Raw genomic sequence first — 23,894 nt, forward strand, 5'->3', positions numbered from 1 at the left:
AATTATTTTATCTCAGTTTTATCTATGGTTGTGCTTGATGGCATACGTCTACTGGAGTTTTATCCTTGTTGCCGATGCACGATAAGTCGTTAGCAGTTTGAACAGTTTTCTCAGCTTCAGTTATAACTAGGTTTAAATTTAACAGTATATTTCCAGATTGATCTTTGATCTATAGCAAATAAAGTTATTACATTAAGATATCTCAGTTCTATTCTACATAACGTCATTTATAACAACTACGGTAATAGTGTACTATGGTACGATGATTGAAATACATGCCAAACAGATGTTATTCAATTCGATTGTACTTGGAAAAATAAAAAGTTGTTTCTCGTTCGGTTGTTCATGGCTGTACATGTTACACAACGAGTATAACGTTAAAACCATACTTTCATCATTCTCTTTTGCTGTTTTGAACTTATGTAACTAGAGATGGATAAAGTAGGCTATTGTAATTTGGTCTCTCATAAAATCGGATTATCATACGACGAATTATCGTAACTTGAACACTACAGCTACCTGTACACTGTAAAAACCTTATATCTTTACATACTCTTGACACCCAAGGATTAAAGCTAGGCTTTTTTCACTTTACAGTATTTATAATACTATAATGTACTGTACAGCACTACTTTACAGTAAATTCTATAGTACTATACTGCATAAATATAATTTTACTTATTGCGCCATTGCGGGATTGCGGCGCCATTTGACTGGTCTAGAAATTTCAAAAGAAGATGTGCGGCAGCCATAAGCTTTAAAATTGCTTAGCGTCGAAAATCCCTTAGTGTCGGCGGCCGGGAACAGAACCTTTCCTGCTAACCGAGGGCCGCCTATACTGGAGACCAAAAGCGCCTGCTGGAGTGTTTAGAAAAATGCTCTGGTGACGCACTTTGGCGCACACGGGCAGTAGTACGTCTCGTGAGCGCTTATTCTGTTGCTGAGGCAGCGGTGAAGCAGCGCGTTGGGTGTTACAGGTGAGTGCTGTCTAAAGGCCACATGCATAATCACGCGTGCTGTCGGAGCACGCTGTCCAGGAGTAACGCGGCCTCAAATGAATGTGCGCATCAGGAAGTAGTTATTGCTGTAGTGTAGAAGGTGTGTGGGCACGTTGTCCCCAAGAGGGAGAGACAGTTTCTCTGCGACTTCCACTCCAATGAAGGCTCCAGTGCGTGTGCCGAAGCATAACGCATTGCAGGGGAGCATTCAATTAGCGACACCTCCTGTGCACATACCGAGAGCAATCGCGCATTGCGGAGGAAAGTAAATCCAACGAATGCTCCTTTGTGCGTGCCATAGCATCGCACATTGTGGAGGAGTAAATCCAACGAATGCTCCTCTGTGCATGCCATAGCATCACACAAAGCTGAGGAGCTTACACATGAAGGTCTGGTAGTTCTCGAAGGAGAGCGTGCATCAGCAAGTCTCTGAGAGGAGTCTTTACTACTTCTCTAAGAGTCACTGCTGGCTCTCAAAGAAGCGTGTCAGGAGGAGTCCGAGGACCTTGTCCAGGGACAAGGTGAAGCTGCAGGGGCCTGCATCCCTTGACTCCTCGAGGAGACCAAGAAGGAAGACGCAGCCCCAGAGGAGAGTGCCAACAAAAGTCTCTCCTTCGACAGCAGGCCAGGAAGTCCCAACGAAGGCCACAAAACATGGCTCATCCTTAGAAGGGCCAGGCCTTCCCATTTCACCAGGAGAAACTAGGAGGTCTCGCTCTTTCAAAGGCTGGCCAGGAGTTGAATGTCGCTCTTATGCGTTTCACTCCTGGAGGAGTGAGACACCGAAGTCCCGAAGGACGAGTCCCTGACAAGGAAGCAGAAGGTCCTGGGTCGTTTAGTCTTCGAGGAAGAACTCGAAGCCGAAGAATCCCTTTTCTTCTTCTTACTTCGCCCCCGGTGATACTCAACCCACTGAGCAGGCGACCAGGTACGACACTCCTCACAGAGGGATCCGCTGTACAGGAATGCCCCCTGCAAGAAGGACAAAGGGAGTGAGGGTCTCTATCAATCCTGCTCATGAAAGTCCCACATCTACAGCACCGGGACACCAGGGCAGGAACACATAACCATATTGTCAGACATACTCACATTCAGCTAGAAAGAGAAAAAGAAAGTTATGAATAATTTCAGCAAGCCAGTGAGAGAGAAAAGAGAAAGGTCTTTCCTTGCTGCCAGCTGTAATCAAAGTGACGACTCAGTGAGCTGGTGGGGAGGTGGTGCTTCTCACCGCCGGGCAGGGTAACTACCGGGTCCTCTGTATATAAAAGAATGTATTCGCCGGTATTTTCAGCTGAGCGGGCAATCTATCCTAAGTAAGGGAGGACGGAAGGTTTGTATACGGTGTAGGAACAAACTCATTTGGACAGAGAGAAGTGTTTCTTCCTCAGAGCTAGCAAGCACCCTCTACACTCAGAACATGAGCTGGTGCTAGGCTGTGGTTGGCACCAAGAGAGCTGGCCCCCAGGTGGAGCTAGCAGCTCAGGAGCTGGATGGCATTAATGGACATCAAGGATGTTCCCTTATGGTACTTAAGTGAGGAAGAAACAGATCCAAATCTTAGATGGGTCCTTGGTTCTAGATAACAATCCAAAGGAAAAACAAGCAAACTGCATCTCCTCCCTGCCTTTGCGTATACGAAACATTTAGTCAAAATTCCTCTTACTTTCATATTTTACTTGATCCGTACAAGAAAATGCAGTACAGTGGGTACCTCGATACGAAAGGCTCAACTTACAAAAACTCGAGATACGAAGCAAATACAAAAAATTTTACGGCTCTACATACGAAAATTGCTCAAGATATGAAAAGGTTGTAACTGTGAAGTCCGAGATTCGCCCGGACCCACCGATAACAATTTTGAAAATCGCGTGCCGCCAACTGAGTAGACTCGCCACCATCCTCCCGCTCTCCCATTGGTTCGTGATGCTAGTCACCGCCATGAGACCTTCTCTCCCCTTATTGTCAGCATCCCTCCCTGATTTTGCATCTACGTAGCGGCATGCTTTTTTCGGCCACTGGTAGCAGCATCGTTTCTATACGCACGTGGTATTCGTTCGTTCTAACGATTTCGTTTATCAACGTAAATTCTTTAGTGATTTCGTTGTAGTATACTTTATTGGTTGTGTGTGAGAACTTTACTACATACGTATATGTACTACTAACATAATTACGTACAGTTTATACGTAATCATGGGTCCCAAGAAACTTGAAATTCACGGAAAGAAGAGGAATGCTCTCTTTGAGACGAAGATGGAGATAATCAAGAAGTAATGAAGCTGGTATGCGATTGAGTGTGATTGCCAAGGAATACGGCCAAAATCCCGTCAACAAATAGGGACCATCCTTAAGCAGAAGGAATGCATCAAAGCAGCTACACCTTCAAAGGGCGTCACTATTTTGTTCCAGCAAGAGGACCCACGTGCACGGATGAAATGGAAAGGCTTTTCTTCTTGTCTGGATAAAAAAACAAAGAAATCGCTGGCGATACGATAACGGGAGACAGCAATTCTCCCACAAGGCCAGCGATTTTCGGCGATTTGATTGGGGGGGGGCCCAGCCGAAGACAACGGAGGAGAACGGGACGTCAACGCTAACCCCAGACTTCAAGGCTTCGCATGGGTGGTTCCGTGAATTTCCGTAAAGGACTGGCATCCATTCGGTGGTGCGGCATTGGGAGGCGGCCAGCTCAGACACGGAAAGCAGCCGAAGGCCTTTAAAAAGACGTTCAACGAGATGATGATCAAGGAAAGGCTACAGTTCTCAGCAAGTCTTCAACTGTGATGAGACTAGCCTTTTTTGGAAAAAAAATGCCTCGTCGGACGTACATCACGGAAGAAGAGAAGAAGCTACCCGGGCATAAGCCATGAAAGACAGGCTTACGCTCGCACTTTGTTCGAACGCCCAGTGGGATTGCAAGGTGAAGCCCCTACTTGTCTTATCATTCCGAGACTCCTCGAGCCTTCAAGGGCCACAAAATGCTAAAGGAGAAGCTTCCAGTGATGTGGAGGGCTAATGCGAAAGCCTGGGTTAACAAGGCTTTTGTTCCACCGAGTGGGTAAATCTGTGTTTCAGCCGACAGTGAAGAATTCTAGGAAGAGAAAGCGCCTCCCTCTGAATGCCTGCTAGGTGTGGACAATGCCCCTGCTCACCCTCCTGGCCTCAAAGAAGGTATCCTAGCGGAATATTCCTTCATCAAGGTTCTTTTATCTTCTGCCTAACCACACCCCTCTCTCCAGCCCATGAACCAGCAAGTGATATCGAACTTCAAGAACTGTATACGAAACATCTTTTAAAAAATTTTTTGACATCACCGATACCACAAAATCTCACCTTGCGTGAATTTTGGAAGGAGCATTTCGATATCATAATATGCATCTGACTCATTGACCAAGCTTGGGCAGGAAGTTTCGAGGCGAACCTTGAATTCCTCATGGAGGGAAACTCTGGCCTAATGCCGTAATTCCGCCCGAGCTTCGATGGGATTCGCGTGGCGAAGCTGGTGCTGCAGATTCAGAAACAGTTGACGATCCTGAAACTGTTTCACAACCCCAGATCTTGATGAGATCGTTGCACTCGGCAAGTTCATGGGCTGGGTCGTTGACGAGGATGACATCAATGACCTTCTCGAGGAGCACAAGAGGAGCTTACGAAGGAGTTGGAGGCCATGCAACACAATGTCGTTCAAGAGGGGAGTTCTCTAGCAGCGGCGAGGAGGACGACAGGACTCTATGACAACGGCAGAAAATTAAGATGCTCTAGCTGCTTTTCATAAGGTGCAATCATTCGTAGAAAAGAGACACCACCCAAAAAGGCTTACACAGGTCCGTATGCTTGCACAGTTCGATGACGTTTGCCCGGCGATTTCAGGAACATTGCAAAGTAGCAGAAGCAATTTCTTCCTGGATAGTTTTTATTTTTTAAAAGGCCTTTATAGGAGTAGTAAGCAAAAAGGAAGAAAACCAAGTGATACTAAACAAACATACAGTTGAAAGTGGGTGAAGAAGTTGAAAATTTTGTATAAAAAAAAAAAAAAAGTAAATATAAAAAGTAAAATTTTTGTTTAGTTTTTTGTAAAGTTAGGTGTTACAGTTTTTGTTAATGTGTTTTGTTTAGTTTATGTTTTCTTAACATTTTTTTATGTTTCATAAAGTTAATGTACGTACGTATCTGCCGTTTGTCCTCCTCTGTCGCCACTTTCGGAGATAGCCTCACTCAAAAGGTAAGCTTCCACCTTTTACTACATACGTACGTATGTACGTACATTATTTTCTTGTATACCATGTACTAATACTAACTTACACTTTCATTTTTACGGTATATTAGCAGTACGTATTAAGTTAGGTATTTGAATGGTCCAAATTGTTGAAGTATTTCCATTGTTTATAGGTCAAATTTAGCTTATTATGAAATTTACTGGGGTGTTTTTGGAGGGGGCTTGAACGGATTAAGCCATTTTACATGTAAAATGCGGCCCAAGCTCAAAAAGCTCATGATACGAAGGCCGCCTCGGAACGGATTAATTTCGTATCTCGAGGTACCACTGTATATTCTGTTATTAACCCTTAAACGCCTATTTGGACGTATTTTATGTAGAGATAAATTGTCTGTCGGGTCCGATTGGACGTATTTTACGTCGACATAGAAAAGTTTTTTTTTAAAATATTCGCGGAAAAACACTACTATAAGGCCTACCAGACCGAAAACTTTTTGAATCGCGCGCCTTGAGGGATGCTGGGAGTTCACAGATCAAGGTGTTGTTTTGTTTATAAATCGTTACACAGGGCACCAATTGCGATTTTTCTTTCTTACAGCACTAAAAAGTATCAGTGACACATCTCGGAAATTATTTCTCACTTTGACATAATTTTTTCACTGTTTTAAATTAGCATTACTGGAGTATTATATATGAAAATGTGCACATTTCATGTAGAGTACAACAAAAAAATACTCATGATTGTAGCTTTATCAGTTTTGAAATATTTTCATATCAAATAATGATGTGCCAAAATTTTCAAACCTTCGTCAACTTTGACCTCTACCGAAATGGTTGAAAAACGCAATTGTAAGCTAAAACTCTTATATTTTTAGTAGTATTCAATCATTTACCTTAATTTTGCAACAAATTGGAAGTCTCTAGCACAATATTTTCGATTTATGGTGAATTTATGAAAAACTTTTTCCTTATGTCCGCACGGTAACTCTTCCGAAAAAATCATCCGTGCGATTGTTGTAATGTTTACACCATTTTAAATTAGCCGTTACATAAAGTTTTATATGTGTAATGTGCAATTTCATGCGCAATACAAACTAAAAATGATATTGTTAAGATACAATAAAGTTTTGTACATACTTACCTGGCAGATATACTTATCTATAGACTCGGTCCGTCCCGACAGAATTTTTCAAAACTCGCGGCACACGCGAACAGGTAGGTCAGGTGATCCACCATTCCCGCCGCTGGTGGCGGGTCTGGAACTATTCCCCGTTTTCTAAGCCATAATTTCTCTTCCACCTGTCTCCTGAGGGAGGCTGGGTGGGCCATTAATCGTATATATCTGCAGGTAAGTATGTACAAAACTTTTATTGTATTCTTAACAATAACATTTTTTGTACAAGTAACTTACCAGCAGATATATACTTAGCTTGATGCACCTTTGGTGGCTGGGCAAGAGACAGCTACAAACAAAATAAATACTTAAACTAAATACATTAAAAAAAACAGGGAAAAAACAACCATGTTCTTGGATAACTAATCCCATAGTTCCTACTTATTGGGCTGAGACTTCATGACTACTGTCGATGAGTTCTGCTTGCCTCAAGAGTTTCAACGGAGGAATGAACCTCATGGTTGAATAACTCTTTGGATCGGTGTCAAGGGGGGCTAGCCGCTTACGCGACGAGCCTATACTGGATCGTACCAATGGGGGCTGACCCACTACATGGTAGAGCCTTGCCTTTTGTCATATCAATGGGGACTCGCCCTCTTACATGACAGAGTTAAGGTTATAAAACAAATCACAAAGAGCACTGAAGCCAATCCCGATCACCTGACCCTGTTAGTCTTGTTACACTCTATGAATTGTAGAGGGGTCCTATCCCTCCCTACCCATAACCAATTTAACCAACAAAAACAACCACAATAAACGTAATTTAAGCCTAAACTAAATAGGAAGGATTAGCCTCAGCCCTTCTCCCAGCACTGAATTCGCCGAAACATACGCTCCCAGAGCAAAGCACTTTTCGTACGAAACTTTAACATCTCTTAGTAATTCGAGGCGAACACGAAATTACATCTCCAAAATGTCGACTCTATAAGAGCCTGAAGCGACCATGTTTTGTGAAATGCCATAGACGTAGCTATGGCTCACTTCATGAGCTCTCACTCTGAGAACCTTGAAATGCTCTTCTTCGCATTTTTAAGGTGAGCTTCCCTTATTACTCCTTTATGAAGAATGGTAAGGGCGTTCTTAGAAATCGCTCTTTTCGGATCTCTTACAGAGCACCAAAAGACTTTCCTCTGTACCTTTCAGCAACTTCTTCTTTCGCCGGTAGAACTTTGAGTGCCCTGACTGGACACAAAGTTCCTTTCTAGTTCCTATCCCCGTTAATGAAGATTATTCCCTTTATTTTATCTCAAAGCTTCTTGGCCAAGGCTTGAGGGATTTTCATTTTTTTCGCTAGAAAAATGGTTGAAAGGAGCAAATCGCTGATCTTTCTTAAACCCCACTTTACCTTCCAAAGCTTGCAACTCGCTCACTCTTCTTGGCTGTTGCTAAGCCAAAAGGAAAAAGGAATAAAGACTTTCTTGTTAAGTCCCTAAAGAGAAGCTGCGTGAGACGGTACAAAATTTTCCCGACATTATGGACTTGAGGGACCACATCCAAGTTCCAGCTAGGCTTCTTGATGACATGTCCTTTCGTGGTCTCAAAAGACCTTATAAGGTCATGGGAAGATCTTTATTGTTTGTCAGAATCTATTCCTCTATGTCGAAAACTGAAGGCCAGCATACTTTCTGTAACCCTTCACTGTTGAAACTGCTAAGGTTACAGTCCTTTTCTCAAATATAGGAGAACAAAATCTGCGATTTCAGTTACAGAGGTACTGGAGAGGATATTTTTCTTTCCTTACACCATCTTCTAAACACTCCCCTTCGACCTGATATACTTTAGAAGTGGAGACTCTTCTGGCTCTTGCAATAGCCTTCGCCACTTCTCGTGAAAAGCCCCTTGCTCTGACAAGTCCTTCGACAGTCTGAGGCGGTCAGACTTAGAGCGGGGAGGTTTTTGTGAAACCTGTCGAAGTGGGGTTGTTTGAGAAGATCGTTCCTTAGTGGAAGCGATCTTGGAAATCCACTAACCACTCCAGCACTCTGTGAACAATCGAGAGCCGGCCAAAAGGGGAGCGATGAGGGTCATTCTTGTTCCTTCCGAGCAAGCGAACTTCCTCAAATACTTTCTCCTACTATCGTTGAAAGGAGGAAGGCGTAAGCGTCCAAGCCCGTCCAATCTAGCAGAAAGCTGTCTACTGCTACTGCTTTGAGGATCCGAGATCGGGGAGCAATAGGTTTCTAATCTGTGATTCCTTGTTGGTCGCGAACAGGTCTATATGGGCCTTCCCCACCGCTGACCAAAGTTGTTGGCAATCTGAGGATTGAGAGTCCATTCCGTGGGTAGACTTGTTCTTTTCTGCTTACAGATCTGCCCCGGACATTTTTCTCTCCCTGCACAAACCTTGTGAGGAGAGAGATCTTCCTTTCCTGTGCCCAAATCAGCAGATCCTTTGCTGACTCGTACAGGGAAAAGGAATGCGTTCCCCCCTTGCTTCTTTATATAAGCGAGGGCGTTGTGGTGTCCGAGTGATCTGAATCCCCAGGACCTGAGACCTGTTCCTCGAAATGAACCAAAGCTAGATGAATGGCCGTTAGCTCTTTCTTGTTTATGTGCCCAGGACACTTGTTCTCCTTCCCAAATGCCTGACACCTCTTGCGAACCTAGGGTCGCTCCCCACCCTGAATCTGAGGCGTCTGCAAACAACGCTAGGCGAGGGTTCTGTAAGCGAAGGGAGATTCTTTGCTTAGTTTTCTGTGATCTAACCACCAACGGAATTATTTCTCCTTGATCCGTTTCGAGATTGGAAAAATTCTCTCCCGGGAGATTTGTTGGACTTCCAATCCCACTTCTCCTTCAAATAAAATTGAAGGGGGCGGGTCTTAGGTGAAGTCTTCCTAAGAAACGAACTGTTCCATCGAGGAGAGGGTCCCCCAGCAACTCCATCCATTCCCTCGCGAACAATGTTCTTTTCCTTAAGAAGACTGACACCTTTTCTAGGCAGCGTTTGTCTCTTTCCTGCGAAGGATACGCTAGAAAATCCCGAGAATCCATCTGAATCCCCCAGATAGACAATACTTTGCTGAGGAGTCAGCATGGATTTCCATCGTGATTTACTAAAAGTCCCTAAGGACTTTGTCAACTTTCAGAGTAACTAAAAGGTCCTCCAGACATTTTCCTCCGATTGGGCTCTTTATTAGCCAATCGTCCAGATATAACGAGATCCTGATCCCTTCCAGATGTAGCCAATAAGCTACATTCTTCATGATGTCCGTAAAGACTTGAGGAGGTGTCGAAAGTCCGAAGCACATCGCTCGGAACTGGAACACTTGGGCCCCTTGGAACATGAACCTCAGATACTTCCTTGCTGCCGGATTGATTGGGCACATGGAATACGCATCCTGAAGGTCAGGGACACATCCAGTCCCCTGGACGAAGAGCAGACCTAGAACAGAGGAAGACGTACTCATCGAAAAATTTCTTCTTCAAGACAAAGAATTCAGGGCACTGACGTCTAGAAACTGGTCTCCATCCCCCCGATGCTTTCGGTACCAGGAATAGAACGATTGTAGAATCCATGAGAGAACTGGAGATCTGAACCAGTTCTACCGCTTCCTTGGGAATCATCTGTTCCACTGCTTGCAACATAGCAAGCTTTCGGACCGGATCCGAGTATCTTGCGGTCAACTCCCTTGGAGTTGTCGTCAAGGGAGGATTTTCCTGAAGGGGATCAAGTATCCTTTTCTCAGGATAGAGAGGGACCAGGAGTCCGCTCCCTTCTGCGCCCAGATTGGCAAAAGTGGAGTAGCCTGGCGCCTACTTTCTCTGGAGGACTTGCTGTTCATCTAGACTTCCCGAGGACCTTCTAGATGGTCTATTTCTTTTCTCTCTGGTCTTCTACCTCTAAGAGGGGCTCTAGAAAGAGAGGCCCCTCGAAAGGGCTGACAAAAGAGGGTCTCTCTTTCTTCTCTATAGGCACTGCCGGCCTATAAACTTCTTGGCTGAGTGCGTGAGGAATCTTGAGTTGCCTTTCTCAGTAAAAAGAGATTTTCGAAAACCTCTCTACCGTCTCTTGTGTAAAAAGGTGCGGGATAAAGGAGCAAAAAGAAGAGATGTCTTCGCAAGGGTGATACTGCTCTTGTTCTAAGAAAGAGCTAAAGACAGATCTCTTCTTCAAACTCCCGTACCAAAAAGAGAGGCAACTTCCACAGAAACCATCCATGACCGCTCTGTCAGGCAAGCCAGACGCTCGAAAGTTCCTCCATGGAAACAAAGTCCGTGTCCTGAGATCTCTTTGCTAAGCTCCTAATGCCCCAGTCCATAAAGTTGAAGACTTCTAGGTTTTAAAGAGGCCTTTAGAAAGGTCCAGCTCACACATGCCCCAAGTCGCTTAGCAGACAGCAACGACTTCTCCTAGCAGAGTCCATAGGAAGCAAAATCCGCACTCCGCGGAAGAAAGGCAGACTAACCCCATCGGGCTCTTTGGTCTCGTACCACCTTCCTGGTTTGCCTGTTAATTTTGGAAGGAGGGAGGAAAACTGTCTTGCCGCTCCCTTCTGGAAGTCAACCACTCTGAAAAAAGTTTTTAAGCCTTTTTCATACAAAGAGCGGGCGCATCTTAACGAAGGAAGACGATTTGAGAGCTTTAGTGCTGGACTCAACGATCCTGGTGAAGGAGGTCCGCAGGATGAAGGAGTCTCCGAACTCCTTTAGCAGCAAAGAGAAAAAGTCTCTTGTAGTCCGAAACTGCTACATCTACAGGCTCTTCGTCTTCCGATACTGGTTCCGAACTGATCTACAGAAGGAGATCGTTTTGGAGTGATCTGGCTCTTGCCCGGGAGAAGAACTCCTTTCCGAGAAGGGGAGCGCGGAACATTAGCACTCCTATACGAGAGTGAGGCTCCTGTCTGTCGGCAACACTCTGTGCCTACTAGGACTCTTTCTATGTTCTCGGGTTCGTGGCGCTTGCTAGGCTCCTGGCGTCCTGATTCAGGGCGCTTGAAAAGATCCTCGCGTCCTGAATCCTGCTGCTTAACAGGCTCTTGGCGCCCTAACACTTGACGCCTAACGTATTCCTGGCGTCCTGTTTTTCTGCGTCCTAATCTGGCGCCCTGACTCCTGACGTCCTGAACTCCTGGCGCCCTGACCCTCCTGGCGCCCCTGACTCAAATGGCGCCCTGACTCATGGCGCCCTGACTCTGGCGTCCTGACTCAGGCGCCCTGACTCATGGCGCCTGACTCAGGCGTCCTGGCTCCATAGCGTCCTGATTCCTGCCTTCTAAGCCGAATCCTGACGTCCTGAATCTGCGTTCTAAGAGGCTCTTGACGCCCTTTCTCTTGCGTCTTTGCTGCCTCTTTGGCGCTGTCTGGTTCCTGGTCCTGAAGAACCCAAGGGATCCTGATACCTAAATCGGTTTCCCGGTTCCTTGCACCTAACCGATCGAGACTTTCTGCTCGATTTCGCCTGCGATTAAGAGGGCGCTTCGGGCAAGACAGCCTATAGGGCGAAAGGCTCTTCTCTCAAGGAGAAACAACTCCTATCGACGAGTCTCTCGACGAAGGCGATAAACGCCCTGGAGATCGTGAGAGTTCTCTCCTATACGAAGAAGGACGCTTGGCGGAACTCTTAACCGGGAGCGAGACATCCTTCCTCCTTTTTGTAGCGTCCTTCGCAAAAGAGCCTACGAGCGAAGCTAACTGCTCTTGCAGATTAACCAAAAAACTTCTTGGTCGGATCCTGAAGAGCAGGCTCCTCTAGTCTAGTCTTCTTAGGTCCCGAAGGCCAATCCTCGGGGAAAACGCTCTGGGCTGGAGTCAGCCGCGTCTCCTTTAGGCGCCTTCCAGGCTCTCTTCAAAGGGCGCGAACGGGAGGCCGAACTCCATCCTCGTTTAGGAGAGGAAGAGTCTGAGGCCGAAAAACACTCCTTTAGGACGCCTTTTCTGCGGCAATCCGAGGCAGCCTGGGACTTAACAACAGGATCTGCCGAAGGGACGCCTGACCGTTGGGGATGTTCTGCATCCTCCCTGCGGCTTTCGACATTCCTCCTCCCCTGGTCCTGGGAGTTTTGGAAGAGGTCTAGGCCTAGGAGCAATGAGGAAACCGGTCAGACGCCCCTCCACTGCACTGGGGACACTGCACAAGTCACTATCACCACTCTTACCTTGGTTTAGAGTTCGTAGCTGAGCTTGAAGTTTCTTAATAGAAGCTTTTACATTTTCCCTCTCTGACGAAGAATCTTTGGATTCAGAACAGGGAGAAGCAGCTGAGGCTAAGGGAAAATTGTTAGATGGAGAGTTAATTTCTTGTTCTAATGAGCAAGATCTACTAGATGACCTAGCTGAAGCCTTTCTCACTCTATCTCTCTCAAGCTTCCTAACATATGATGATAATTCCTTCATTCAAGTTTCTCCGTAAGGTTCTCGCATTCCACCACAGGTGTTAATAAAAGAACATTTCAGTTCTCCCTGCATTTAGCGCAAATACTATGCGGATCCAATGCCGATTTAGGCAGCCTAACCTTACATTCTTCCCTACTGCAAACTCTAAACATAGGTGAAGCCTTAGCGTCAGACATCGTGAAAGAGTAGTCTAACCCAAAGTCGAAAAAAACAGTCCAATAAGCGTATGCCAAGCCAGAGAAAAAACAGAATACGTCACCAAAAAAAAAAAAACAATCCAAATTCTCGGCAAACGAGTTGAAATCCAAGATGGAGGAACGAACAATAGGTGTTGTCCGTTCAACGACAGAGAAATTATGGCTTAGAAAACGGGAATAGTTCCAGACCCCGCCACCCAGCGGCGGGAATGGTGATCACCTGACCTACCTGTCGCGTGTGCCGCGAGTTTTGAAATTCTGTCGGGACGACCGAGTCTACAGCTAAGTATATATCTGCTGGGTAAGTTACTTGTACAAAAATACCCATGGTTATAGCTTTTATCAGTTTTGAAATATTTTCATATAAATAACGATAAGTGCCAAAATTTCAACCTTTAGTCAACTATGACTATCGAAATGGTCGAAAACGCAATTGTAAGCTAAAACTCTTATTTTTCCAGTAATATTGCAATTATTTACCTTCATTTTGCAACAAATTGGAAGTCTCTAGCACAATATTTTGATTTATGGTGAATTTATGAAAAAAAAAATTTTTCATTACGTCCGGGCGGTAACTCTTCCGAAAAGGGATTTTGACGTAGGAAAAATCTATTTCTGGGTGATTGGCTCATGTCGCCCTATGAAATTACCTTTAAGATCTATTATTTCTAGGTAAAATTAATCTAAAATTACCAGAGAAAAATAAAATCAAGAAAAATGTCAGTAAAACTGACTCGCTCACTTCTATAAAAGAAGTGTCGTTATGGGAAGGGATAGGCGAGTGGGATAACTACCACGAGTCATTCACCATTTAGACCTTCCAACATAAAATCCCCACCAGAGAGAGCTGATACTAAAGGTGATGCGGCCGCTACTACTACTACTACCGACGCCACGGACAGCACCGCCCTAGCGGTCATCCTTAATCTATGAACACTCTTGTCCTGTAGGGTGGGTAAAAGAAAACAGGGTGGGTTTCCTAGGGCGACACGAGCCAATCACCCAGAAATAGATTTATTTTCCTACGTCAAAATCCCTTTTCTGGGCTCAGCTCGTGCGGCTATGAAATAGTACCAGAGAAACAGACAAGATGGGAATAAGGACAAATGAAACCCAATAGTGAAAAGAGTTTATATAATATAAGTGAATCAGGGACATTACAGTATACAAACAAAAGTACTTTAAAAGCTAACTTATCCTAAACAATGGCATGGTAAAGAAAGCAATCAATATAAAGTACTTAAAATTAACTTATATTAGACATGGTGATACATAATAGTGTAATGGCAAGAACAATATAGAATGATTCACTTAATTAAGATATTTACAAAATATACAAACTCATTGTGTTCTACCCTAGCATAAAAATAAGGGTAGAAACACTGAAGTACATTATATGTACATAACGTGGATGCCCTAGCAAAAAAATAAGGGACAATCCACCAATATGATTCTAGCGGCTAAGGCTAGAGTATCCCGAGTAGCATGGCAATAGGGTGAGGCATGTTGACGAGGCAGGTAGAAAGGAGACCTGGATCTATACTACAACTACTGTGCAGTATCAGGAGAAACAATGTTTCCCGCTGCTACTGCAGAAAATTTTAAAGATTCCAAGGACTTCAGGTAATGACGTTTAAAGACTGTCGGTGATTTCCATCCAGTATACTTTTTAAGATCCTCAAAGTTCATATGTTGGAAGTAATTAATTGAGGTGGCTACTCCTCTGATGTCATGTGCTTTTGGAAATGAATCAGGGTTGGCTTGTTTAATGAAGTAAAGGATCTGTTGTCTGATTCCTTTCACTGATAAAGTTGCCACCTTTTTTTCTCTCATAAAGAGAGAACCTGAGGATCTAGAGGATGTAAGAGATAGAAAGCTCTTAAAGTTGATACTGGGCAGAGAGAAGGATCTTGCGGAAGTGGGATGACTTTACCAAGGAGCCCACCTTGCAAGGGGATCCTCATTTTTGCTAAAAAGCTACGATCCAGGGAAAGTAGAACTTCTCCTGAGGGGAGAAATTCCACATGACCCGCATCTCTGGATAGAGCCGACAGTTCTGAAATTCTGGCTCCTGAAGCCAGGCTTAACAAAAAATAACGTCTTTCTAAGGAGCATCATGAATGTGCAAGACGAGTTTGTCAGTATCTGAGGCTAGTTTGAGGATCATTTAAGAACCATGAAACTGCACGTAGGCCTTTGAGAAAGGTCTGAGTCTAGCACAGGCTTTGGGAATAGACGTAAAGTAAAATTCTGTTAGGTCTATTTGGAAACCCAACTGAAAGATTTTCTTCAAAGCCGATTTATTAGTAGTAAATAGTGCTAGCTGCTAAAACCTTTTTTCAAACAAGGACCTGAAAAAGGATATAGCTAAATTAACTGTCATGGTTGTACTGTTTGATTCATTCAGGAAAAGGATGCTAATTTTTTAACAGCTGAGTCATATTGCCTAATAGTTGACTCTCTTTTGTCTGATTCTAGAAAAAGGATGTCTTGTGGATCAATATTAGCATCTTTTTTAGCCGCAAACTTCATGAAGTCCATAAAGTTAGGGTCTGGAGAATTCCTGAGGAAGCGAACACAGTCCTCATTTGTACTGATTGCGACAACTTGGGATTGGGAATCCGTTGAGGTCGGAGACCCAATTCCAGAAGCAGCGGATACCAGTTGCTTTTTGGCCAGTCTGGAGCAATCAGAGCTACTAGTCCCTTGAAAGTCCTCAGCTTGCTCAAGACTTTCAAAAGAAGATTCACTGGAGGAAATGATATAGATTTTCCTCCTTTGATTCCAATCTAACGACAGGGCGTCCGTGGCATAGGCCAGAGGGTCCAGGTTGGGGGCCACATAGCAAGGGAGCTTGTGGTTCGCTTGTGAGGCGAAGAGATCTACTTGTAGGCCTGGGACTCTCTGGCATATCCACTGGAATGACCTGTCGTCTAGGGACCATTCTGATTCCAGAGGGACTGACCGGGACAAAGCGTCTGCTATCACATTTCTTACCCCTGCCAGGTGAGTGGCGGACAGATGCCATCTGTGTTTGTCTGCTAGCGCAAAGATGGCTATCATGACATGATTCACGTGTTTGGATTTGACCCTCCTCTGTGATGCAATGTACTACCACTGCACTGTCCAAAACTAGTCTTAGATGAGACTTCTTCGGGGGAAGGAGTCTCTTCAGGGTAAGAAATACTGCCATTGCTTCCAGGACGTTTATGTGGAGCTGGCGGAACTGAACTGACCAAGTCCCCGAACTTGTTTGAATTGAGAATATCCCCCCAAACCCCGGACAGGGAGGCATCCGTGTGAATGGTTAACACTGGAAGGGGATATTGAACGGGGTACCAATTTTGGCAAGATTCTTCACTTTTGTCCATGGACGGAGCTGATTGCGAAGGATCTGTGGGAATTATGACAACTTGTCTCGAGATTTGGCGTTTGCTCTCGATCGCCAAACCGATTTATATCTTTCAGCCTTGCTTTCAGGAGGATGTCTGCACTGAGGCAAACTGAAGAGAGCCCAGGATTCTTTCCTGGTTTCTCCTTGATGTTTGTTTGCATTTGAGAAATTGTTTCACAGACTTGGCTATTTCTTTTCTTTTGACCACTGGAATTGACAGATTGTGGGAAGACAAATCCCATTGGATTCCTAGCCACTGAAAACGAGACTCCGGAGTGAGTCGGATTTCGTTTTGTTTATCTGGAACCCCAGATGTTCCAGAAATTGAATACCTTCTTCGTGGCTTTGAGACATTTCCTCGACCGTTGGTGCCCAGATCAACCATCGTCGAGGTATGCTGCTACCATTATCCCCTGAGTTCTCAACTGTTGAACTACCACTTCTGCTATTTTCGTGAATACCCTGGGGCTACATTCAGACCGAAGGGCATCACTTTGAATGAGAACCTTTAATTTCCTAGTTTGAAGCCTAGGAATGGACGGAAGTGTCTGGCTATAGGGATATGATAGTATGCGTCTGTAAGATCGATAGAGGTTGTGACGGCCCCCCCACGGGGAAGTAAGGTACCGTACCTGCGAGATGGTGAGCATTTTGAAACTTGTCGCAACGAATGAAAGAGTTTAGCTTTGACAAGTCTAAGACTACCCTTCTTTTTGTTGAGGCCTTTCTTTGGCACGCTGAATAAGCGACCTTGAAATTTTAGATGCTTGACTCTCGCAATAGCTCCTTTCTGAAGGAGTTCCTCCGATAATCTGTCAATTCCTTGATGGTACTTGATAGAATGATTTGATTGGAGGAGGATCTTTGATCCAACTCCAACCCATTCCCGCTGTGCATGATCCCTACTATGCAGCACAGTCTCTCGGGAGATCTTATCCTCTCTATTGAGAGCAGTGACGGTCAGCCTAGCATACCCAATGAAAGGCTGAGTCAGTCCGGGAGGGTAGAACTCGAAGTCCTCAATCCTTCGAGTTCCACACTCCGGGATAGAAATCATGCCGTCCTTGAAGGGGGCATAAGCGGCCACTCTCCATGGTTATCCATAGAGAAGGCTAGTAGGGATTCATAAGGAGGTAACTGTAAGAGACCAGTACCTGCTACAGGGGAGCTTGGCTGAGGAGCCTGGTTGAGGCCAGCAAGCGGTCGTCATGCTCTCTAACTCGGTTAGAGAGATCTTGGATAGACTGACCAGACTGGTTAATCGTGTTTGACAGCTGTGGCAAACATTTGCTCAAACTTGGAGCCAAGAGAGCCAACCATCTCTCCCACTTGCAGCATTACTACTGCTGAGAAAGTGGTGGGATCAAAAGAGCTCGGTCCCGCCACCCCAACAGGAGTTACCGGAGTAGATCCGGTAGATGCCGGAGAAGGATTCTCCGCCGCAAATCTCTGAAATGCGTACGTCCCATTCTCGGAATATTTGTTCCATTTCATATTAGGTGTTTCATAGAGTTTTATACGTATATGAAAATGTGCGCAATTTCATGCAGAATACACCAAAAAATAATTGAAGGTTACAGCTTTTTCTCATTTTTGAAATATTTTGCATATAAAAATAAAATATATAAAAAAATTCAACATTCGGTCAACTTTAACTCGTCCGAATGGTCGAAAACTGCAATTGTAAGCTAAAACTCTTACAGTATAGTAATATTCAATCATTTATCTTCATTTGAAACAAATTGGAAAATCTCAAGAACAATATTTAGATTTATGGTGAATTTTGCAAAAAAAAAATTTTACGTCTGCGCGTTACGAATTCATGCATCATTTTGTGATAATATTTTTCTCTGTGTTGCTTTGACCATTTTTACAATGTGTTATATACCAAAATGATTGCAATTTAGTGTACAATACAACGAAAAAAAATTAACTCATTAGCTTAACCGTTTTGCTCACAGCGGATTTGAATACAATTATATATGAAATTTTTTTTTCACGCTATCATATACTATCGCATTATTTATATATGATAATAATTTTTTTTTTCATTTCTGATGGTTGCATACTAAACTTCAGGCAATGACAAAAAAAAAGGAGCCAAAAATAAACTCTTAATCTTGAAAACTAAGCGCGCTGTGATTTTTTTAAAGAAATATCTTTTTTGCTTCGCGCTCACTTCGAGACCCCCCTCGGCATACGGGAGACGATTTTTATTATACCCTTAGGCGTTAAAGGGTTAATTTTGATAATTATTATCAAACAAATTGTGAGCAATGGCATCTGTAGAGATTCCATGAGTCACAAGACGGGAAGGTACGCTTACATGGCCTTCAGTGTGAGCTGAAACATGAGAGTGCACATTCGAGTTTCACCTCTGATGTTCGCTTGCTTATAAGTCTGTTTTCTTTATTTCAGAAAGAATTTCATCATGCCAAGAGGAAAAGACAAGCAAAAATCTTGCTAACATACAAAAGAAAATTCGCTCTATTAAGAGTTCAGAAGATCATAATACGGTGATATTAGTAGAGTTAGTGTAGGAGAGAGTGGAGAGGGTGCTGCGTAAGAAGGAGAGACCCTGTCTCGCCTGACGCAGTGCCCCAGTCTACGATCTTTCAGCAAAGGGATCTTCATTTATGATTAAATTGTGATAAATAACAGTTATAATTAACATAGTTCTGGTTTACTGATACCAAAAATGAATATAAAATTACAGTAATCATGGTTTATTAACATTGTCTTTGTAAAAATACAAAGAAAAACTTTGAATCACTGTATCTCAAAACTATACTTGTTGACCTTCAAAGTGTACTTTTCCCTTAGTTTTAAAGCTATAGCATTGAAATTTGGTATATAACTTAGAAAGACATTATAGAAGAATAAAATGAAGCCCTTTTTTCCAATTTTTTTTCTTAAAATTTTTTTTCCTGATTTATAGGGTTTATATTTTTTTACCATAATGAAAAAATTCATATCTAGCAAAAAATAACTTTTAGAAAAAAAAAAAAAACTTAATTTGATTGTAGGTCTACATCAGATCTCTATATGGTAGTAATCTCAGGTCTTAAGTATCAAGGGAGGAGATAAAATTTGGAAAATGGTTTATTAGCAGGATAAATTGCACTGGCGTCACAAAACCTAAGGTCAAAGGCGAAAATCATATGAGGTATGGAGATGTTCCAAGTCACCTTATTAAGGGGTATGAATGCCAAAGTTCTGTCCTTAAAAAATGGCAGTAGCCAGCCAGCACCCTTAATGCCTGAGAAACCAGCTTTAGAAAAAAAGACCCCTACGTCTCGTAGACGAAGAGAGAAAATCGACTTCTACATCTCGCAATGGTCTCTATGATATGCCTTGAAAAATTCTTTGATTGACCCACCCGGACAGTCTGGAGCCTGCTGGGGCATTAAAACTAGTCATTGCAACAACCACAAGACTGAAGTAATTTGTAAAGTAATAACTTTGTCACTTGTATGGAACTCATTTTTTTGTTCTGCAATATTTACCCATTTCAATATTATGTATATTACCAATGGCAACGGCTAAAATAAAGCTATTCACAAGACCTTCATATATTTACTTACCTAAGCCTTTGATGACTCAAAAAGACATCTGAATTACTACACGGGAGATCATCCGTTGATCCCAAAGATGCAGAGTCTCTTACTACAGCCATTAATTTATAGTCACTTCACTGGAAAATGTACAAAAAGTACAGTTATGACTGGAACCAAATGAGTTACTTTTAATATATACCCTGTACATATTTTCCTTTTTCTTTAATATAGTAATGGATTTTTTTACTGGTTTAATAAAGCAATACTACTTTAACTTACCTGTTACAAGGATGGCATAACCAAACCTGTCAAGTGTAAACAAATGTTAACAAATAGTATACTACAGTATTAACGTCAACTAGTTGTGGGGCATTAACTAAAAGCCTGAAGCATTACAGTAACCTGTGTCTCAGAAATAACCCTTCTCTATAATACACAACATTAGGGATGTGCCCAAGTATCGGTATCCGTGGTATGGGCTAGTTTTTGTGGTATTGGTATCGGTGAATTTCTGCCCGATACCCGCCAATACTTTTGTCATTAGTATAGGAATTTAAAACCCTTCTAGGCTTCTTGAAATGTATATAGTATATTAACAAAGCCCACCAAACTAAATATAGGCATATCATTGCATATAGGTTCATTGTTTATATTTTAAAGACAGAATACATAGTATCTTAATACTGTACAGTGTACTATTTAACAATTATTGTAATTCTAATTTCAATTAACTATAGTTGTGTCTATTTCTATCAGCAATAAGTCATTGCCAAACTGTTGGATGGGTACTATTTTAACATGTGCAGTTTATATAACCCTATCATATGACCTTTCAACTTTTGAACATTAATATACGATAACCAGAGAACAAGAAAGATTTTAGTAACAATATACTTCCCTAATTAAAAGTAATATGGAGGTAGCAAGTATCGGTATTGGCTTTAAAAGTTGGAATCGGTATCAGTATTAGCTTTAAAAGTTGGTATCATTATAAGTATCGGCTTTTAAAGTTGGTATCAGTAGCGGCCAAAAATTTGGCTCAGTGCATCCCATAGAATATTATTTAATCTCTTTATGAACACCAGCACTGTAATAAAAATACAAGAAAATGCTTGGTAGTCAACCAATTCTGCTTTTGTAAACCTGACTTTTATAACAGGTGATTATTCTTTGCAGTAATTACATATATGAAATTTTCAAGTTTACAGATACATAAAATGAAACATAGGGCAACTAACTTAAACCTACTTGTCCCAAAAAAACATGGGGTATATACTGTAGTTTACACAGTGTCCTATTTGTCAAAGCACCAGAAATACATCACATAGAAATTTAATTATATTAAGAAAAGCCTATCCACAGATACAGTTAAAAGTCTGGCCTCTACTATTCAAGCCAATTGTTTTTACCTAAGGGAGAAGGAAAACTAACTGGTTCCAGATGTAATGGCAGTCATAACTACTGATTGCACCACAAAATTTAAGAATGCATAGGCAAATGGGACCCCCACCCACAAAGAATTATGCACCAAGACATCAAAAATGACAATAAGTACTTGTAAATGTAATTGGTATTTTTCCTAACATACAAACCCGAATTCTTTACATAAGGGATTACCTTCAGCACAAGCTAGAGCAGGCTATCCTAAAACAAGGTTGTTTGGTAGTTAACTACCAGTGGGAGGGGCAAGGGACACCCTACCACTTTCCAGTTCACAGACTCCTGGTATGAGAGGGAGATATCCTCAGCACAGAGCAGGTCCAAGACAAATAGGTCTGGGTCAGACACCTGTGCAGTCGGAATCGACCTTTCCAAGGGTTTGTAAAACTTCTTCTGAAGAGGGAGAGGTGGAGGAAGTAGGTTGAAGGAACAACTGGACCAGAGTGAGATGTCTTGCCAAAAAACAAGAGAATTCACCTGGTCCAGGACAGAATTGGCAACCTTGGACCAAGGCAGTCCAAACAAAGGTTACAATTCCTTATGGGATCCAACAAATGCTTCGACACCTGAAGGATGAATGTCACAGGAAGGCAAGGTCTCTTCCCCACGATCGTGTACCGATGAATCAGTCTAACAGTCTCCAAATGAGAAGGCTGCAGTTTTGGGGAGCCTGGGTTCTTGCTAAGAGGACCTTTCAGCCCATCCAATTCACAGTCTTCTTGACCCTCTCTCTGCAGGAGAGAGACCATCCTCAGAACTTCTGGGGCCCCTCTCACTCCAGGAAGAAGATGGAACAGGTGAGAGGTGCATAGCACTTTTCACAGAAATGCCGGAGGGCGAAGTCCCGACAGGAAAGAAGCCTGTGAATGGCTGTCAACCCATAACAGTTGCACAGGTCTGGGAGAACATATCCTGTCGAGCGAACATAAAGCATTGTTCCTGGGAGAATGAATACCATCACTCGAACGTACTACCCAGAAGGGGGGGGGGGGGATAGGTCCACTTACGCGAATATGGACAGGAACTGTCCCCTGGGAGAGCAATCAAGCACGCACGTGTGTGCTGTCCCAAAGACATGCAATAATTCTTGAGGCCGAGGCCTGTACGTGTGGAGACGATTGAACGGCAGACCTTCTTGATGCTTTCCCAGGTGAGCAGACTTGGGAGTCAACATCACCGTTTCGGGGCCTTGGTACAGATTTTGCAGGGGTTTGGGCAGTGGCTGCATGCTGCACACACACACTCTCCCCATAGGACGTGCCCCGACCCATGGACCACAAGTGCTAACTGCAGTCACACGGGTCCATAGGACCACTGGCAGAAGAACTTTTGGGGGCATGGGTCTGGGAGATGCGTGCACGCAGGGCATCCGAGACACAGAGATGTGCAATGAATACTGTTTGCAACACATGGATCTGAAGAGAATGAGCTTCCACTTCAAATCCTTGGTTACTTGTGCAGCAAAAGGTTCATTACCAGACCTGGGAGGTAACTGGCAATGTCCGGTATCAATGCCTTGGGGGTCTGCAGCCACAGGAAACCAACGCCCTTAGACTCAGCTCGTGGAAGCCATGACATAGCTTACCCAAGCTGCTCCTACACTGCAGGAATCTGAAGAGAACAGCGAAATGGTACCATTGTCCAGAGATACTGGAAAGCAAGCAAGAGAATACACTGCTTCTTCAGTAGAAGAAAACAGAACATGGGAAAGTCTAGGTGCCTTCTTACAGTTGGGAGAGCAACCTTCTCCTTCCTCCGGTCTATCCACAGAACGAGACCTTTGGAAGGAGATGAAGACATAATGGCGACTAAGGTGATGAAGAAGGACAGTGCCTCCTCTTTTACTTCTTCTACTTCTCAATCAAAATTTCTAGAAGATCCTTTGAAGTGGATGTCGACAGGATCGGAGAATGACGGATAATCATGGGAGCCATGGACATGGACTTGGTTCTCGTTGACACTGTAACCGAGGGCAAAGTCCCAGTTACTGATGCATTGGTGGCAGGAGGCACCTTAAACGCATTAAGATGAGTGACCTACAATGAGGGCTCCCCAGGGAGACCTAGGGAGAGCCAAAGATCCCTAAGTTCCGTGAACATATGGATATCACCTAGTCCTGAAAAATGTTATTGTTATAATACAATTAAGTTTGTTCATACTTACCTGGCAGATATATATAAGCTGTATTTTCTGACGTCCGACAGAATTTCAAAACTCGCGGCACACGTAGTGGGCGGCCAGTGGTAGTACCCATTCCCACCGCTGGGAGGCGGATATCAGGAACCATTCCCATTTTCTATTCATATTTTATCCATGCCACTGTCTCCTGAGGGGAGGAGGGTGGGCACTCTAATTATATATATCTGCCAGTAAGTATGAACAACTTAATTGTATTATAACAATAACATTTTGTTCATGAAACTTACCTGTCAGATATATATATAGCTGAATCCCACCTTCGGATGGTGGGAAGAGACAGAATATGGATTTTTAGGAAACTTAAATTAAGTAGATGATGTACATCTTGGTTTCCTTACCTGTTAGCAAAGTAGACTCTGTGATTACTGTCACTTAAGCCTGCT

General features: G+C 43.3%; 1 protein-coding gene and 1 pseudogene across 1 annotated transcript in view; both read right to left on the reverse strand.

Annotated features, from left to right (window-relative positions):
- LOC135224011 (uncharacterized) overlaps positions 1-23,894 on the reverse strand; it is a 248,225-nt gene that overhangs the window by 136,094 nt on the left and 88,237 nt on the right. The gene's annotated exons all lie outside the window — the stretch shown is intronic.
- The window catches only part of LOC135224257 (uncharacterized), a 218,359-nt pseudogene that overhangs the window by 57,871 nt on the left and 136,594 nt on the right, over positions 1-23,894 (reverse strand).

This window comes from Macrobrachium nipponense, chromosome 10, assembly GCF_015104395.2.
Source record: "Macrobrachium nipponense isolate FS-2020 chromosome 10, ASM1510439v2, whole genome shotgun sequence".
NCBI classification, from domain to species: domain Eukaryota; kingdom Metazoa; phylum Arthropoda; class Malacostraca; order Decapoda; family Palaemonidae; genus Macrobrachium; species Macrobrachium nipponense.